The sequence below is a fragment of the Pinus tabuliformis genome, chromosome 3_1, assembly GCF_031772625.1.
Source record: "Pinus tabuliformis cultivar Carrire ecotype Pingquan chromosome 3_1, CPIR1, whole genome shotgun sequence".
Lineage (NCBI taxonomy): Eukaryota > Viridiplantae > Streptophyta > Pinopsida > Pinales > Pinaceae > Pinus > Pinus tabuliformis.
In genome coordinates, this window is record NC_142301.1 from 623,738,211 (window position 1) to 623,742,697 (window position 4,487).

General features: G+C 37.4%; 1 pseudogene; it reads left to right on the forward strand.

Moving 5' to 3' along the window:
- The first annotated feature begins 684 nt into the window (after positions 1–684).
- On the forward strand, positions 685–1,640 carry LOC149188574 (protein CYTOSOLIC ABA RECEPTOR KINASE 9 pseudogene; annotated as a pseudogene).
- The last annotated feature ends 2,847 nt before the right edge of the window (positions 1,641–4,487 follow it).

Sequence of the window (4,487 nt, forward strand, 5' to 3'; positions counted from 1 at the left end):
ACAGTTCGGGGATTATGGTGCCCAATCCAACAAAGTGTCGTGCCTTTACTCTAGATGAGATGACAGCTGCCACAAAAGCTTTCAGTCAGGAGATTGGATGAGGGGGATTTGGATCTGTGTTCTTTGGCAAATTGCCAGAAAGAAAAGAGATCGCTGTAAAAGTGCTCTCATTATTCTCCCACCAGGGTGTTGACGAGTTTCTGAATGAGTGATGCTTAAATATTACCATGTAATACGGTTAAATTTTGATCAAATATAAGAAAGCAAGTTTTGACTGTGCATGTATCTCATGAATAGGTGGATCTTCTTTCCAAAATCAATAATAGGAATTTAGTGTCTTTATTAGGCTACTGCAATGATACCAGAGAGGTTATGCTTATCTACGAGAACATGTCAAAAAGGTCCCTCAGGGACCATCTTCATGGTAAATTTCATTGTTTGAAGATATTTTTGTTTCAGTAGATAGAATAGCAAGGTAACCGACAAGCATCTGGTTCTTATTCGCATTTCCAGGTTCAAGTGCAGAAAACTCCCAGCTAACTTGGAAAACAAGGCTCAAAATAGTGTTAGATGCAACACAAGGTAAATCTCTCTATCATTTTGATGTACATTATATTTGTAGAATGTAAACGTTCGTCGTTTGAAGTATTGATTACTGTGAAGTTTAAAAAAGCATAAAGACAAATGAAAGGTAACCATATATCTCATCTGATCGACCTGCTATTTCCATATTGTGAATGCCTGGAATACTTACACGTGGGTTGCACTCCGAAGATAATTCACAGGGACATCAAGACCACTAACATCCTATTAAACAGCAACTTGGATGCAAAAGTAGTTGATTTCAATCTTTCAAGGATGACAATTGATGGAAAGGCTACTCATTTTACCACTGCAGTGAAAGGAACGTCCGGATACCTTGATCCAGAGTAATGCTTTTTTTTTTATAATCTATTTTGAGCGAATTCAAACCATAATCATTATTACTCAAATTTTGTACCGTACTTGATTTTCTATTTTTTTTGGTTGTGACGAACTTTCAATTAATTATTTTAGAGGACAGTCAATTTCGTTTTTTTATTCCCACTCTGCTTCAATAGCTGAATTTCTATGGAGGAACCATAGGTATTACAACACTCAAATGTTGACAGAGAAGAGTGATGTTTATAGATTTGGCGTGATTTTACTAGAAACCATATGCGGTAGACCAGCCATAGATATAAAACTCGCCGAAGAAGATGTCAACATCATTCGCTGGGTAAGGAATTTTATCAAAATATAAATATTCAAGAGCGCTGACAGTAGAATGTTTTGTGGGGCATGTTAAACTACACTAACAAAAATTATGGGCACATTTACAGGTGACACCATATATACTAGATGAAGATGTTGGCAAAATAACAGAGATCATAGACAAGAGGTTGGATGGAAGATACGACATGAAATCCGTGACTCGCGTTGCCAAAGTAGCCATGATATGTGTTCAGGTGGAACGCTCTTGCAGACCGAGCATGAGTGAGGTAGTGGCAGGGCTCAAAGAGGCTCTTAAAAGTCAAGGATATTATAGCTTCTTTTTCAGTTTCAGAGGAGATCGGCATCGAAAGCGAGAATTTGTTGGCTGGCGGGGTGGAGACGAGTAAAGGCAAAGGAATGGAGTGGAGCGATAACAGCTCCAACATTCCACCAGTTGGAAGATAAATTAGCATGCTTTGGATATGGATTGAAGGATATGGGTGAGCCACGGGAATCTAAGGCTTATGGCTCAGAGGTGATAATCAAGCTTTTATGAAAATTGAAATTGGTTATTATGGATCGGCATACTTTGTTGCCTTCCATTTTGTTGGAAATTTCTGGTAATTTCAAACACAAATTAATTGAACCACAGAGACAATGCTCTGTTTTTCTGCCACAGGAGCTTTTGCACAGGGAAGTTAAATTGTTTTCTGAGAACAAAGATTTTTCACACCCATAAAACCTTTATATTCATTAATAAAAACCATGATACATATTTCTTCCTCTTTCTCAGAGGGTTTCACCAAAAACTTTTACCAAAAACTAAATACTCTCCCTCTTTTACAAATGATTTTTACACTGTTGTGTAAAATCTTCATTCACTGCTATGTAAAAGGTTTTTACATTTACTGCTGTAAAATAAAATTTTCTTACATGGGTTTACTGCTGTAAAATAAAAAAATTATTTCACATTCACCCAAGAAGAATTTCATTATGCATTCCCTGTATATTTAAAAATCTCCAGCACACAAGTCATTACAAAATTAATCACACTGCTGCGTATTTCAAAATGTCTTCATTTGTAAATTAATCCTCACTCTGGTTTCACAACCCTGCTCTGTTTCCGCACTACTGTGCTCTCCTAGGTTTTCATTTGCTGCTGCAAAAACATCTCTTCAACCCGCGCATGCTTCAATACAAAGAAGTCAACACACAATCTATACACTGTTGTGTATTCGCCCTTGGTTTTTTTTTTTTTTTTTTTAACTGCTCCGAACCGTTTTCCCTTTTTATCTCCGTGTGCAATGCTCAATTCATATATAAAAAAATGAGCGCACTCACACAAAAAAACATATATCAAAAGAATTAAAACTAGGGCGTTGACTTGCCCATACCATTCTTTAATTCGTTGTACATCCGTGCAAAAAAAAATTAAAACACTTACCAAGTTTTTCTTACAATTTATGAAACACCATTAATTACATTAATTCCTTCACGTGCACAGTCAGGCAATAAGGTTCAGGCAGGTTGACAAAGATCCATGTCCGTTGACTTGATCGGATGCATTTCGCAAACTTCAGCCACACAACCTAATCGAAGTTTAATGTCCGGGAGATGGGTAGTTTTGGGTTCGTACACAGGACGCGTGGTAGCATCGGATTGTGTCGGAGGCCCTCTGACAGAAACCACATTGCGCGAAATGTGGTGCGATAAAGATCAGTGGTTTTCTGAAGTGGTTTTACTGGAGTTAATGACCGCAGGTGAAATTAATGTTTCAACACTCCCCTTTAATTTCAACTGCTGGGCATTCAGTCATACCCAAACATTTCCTCAAAAATTCGAAGCTTTTCTGATCCAATGGCTTTGTCAAAATGTCTGCGACCTGTTCCTCAGTCCTGCAATGTTCTAAGACAGTTTCTCCATTGCTCACCAATTCCCTGATGTAATGAAATCTTGTGTCAATGTGTTTTGTTCTCTTATAAAACACTGAATTCTTGATAATGCAATAGCTGAGCTATTGTCACAAAAAATCATTGTTTCTTTTGCCTGCTCTTGGCTTAAGATCCTCAACGTCCTTCTCATCCAAACTGCTTGACATGCTGCTGCTGTAGCTGCCACATATTCTGCATCTGCTGTAGACAATGCTACAATGGACAGCTTCTTAGAAGCCCATGAAATGGCTCCTGAACCCATGTGAAAAACATAACTGGAAGTGTTGTTCTGATCATCTCAGAATCCTTTTTGCTGCCTGTTACAAAAAAAAGGTCTTTCTCTTAATAGAGGGATTACAAAACTGTTGTTACAAAAGAGTCTTCCTCACACAGAGGGATTCGCCAGAGATTATGTTGAAGAGCATCTTCCTCTTGACCAGAGGGATTTACCAGTCTATGCTGAAAAGCATCTTCCTCTTGACAGAGGGATTCACCAAAGACAATAGATCTTCCTCTTAACAGAGGGATTCACTGGAGATTATGCTGAAGAGCATCTTCCTCTTTAACAGAGGGATTCACCAAAAGACGGCTTCAAGTGTAGTTCCAAAACAAAATAAACTTCACTGTCTCTTCTGACAAATACTCTCTCGCTGTCTTCAAAATTAACACTGCTGAAGCACTGTTGTGCATTTTTCAAAAACAAAATACTTTGTCTCTTCTAGAACAATTACTCTGTCCCACCTTACAAATATACACTGTTGTGTGTAAATATTTCTTACATTCACTGTTGTTGCATATATTGAATTTCAGTTCAATGAACAACACACTCACTGCACTTACATTTACTGTTGTAAAGAAAAATTTCTTTTACATGTGTTGTTGCCCATTACATTTCGTTTCTTCAACAACAAAAAATCTTCATGCTGCTGCATTTTTCATATTCACACTGCTGTATGTTTTTACTACATATTCTCTAACAACAAAAACAAGACTTACATTACCCTTTTCACTGCTGTGTGAAAAAATTCATGATTGCACTAATGTGTGCTTCCTTTTTCTACATTACATGCTCCTCCTTCATTTTACTCTACTGTGTAAATTCTTCATTTCATTTTATTTTTTATTTTACTCACCTTCTGCTGCATTTTGTTTCGCACTATTGTGCGTTTCTTCCCCTTTTTCTTATCGCACTGTTGCACTTTCACTTTCATTACATTACTTTGAACAATAAAGAAAACTTACCTCACACTTCTGTGTGTAATGCATTACAGTGCAACAACAACAAAAATTTCATGCAGCCCCTGTTTTTACCCTCTTCGCACT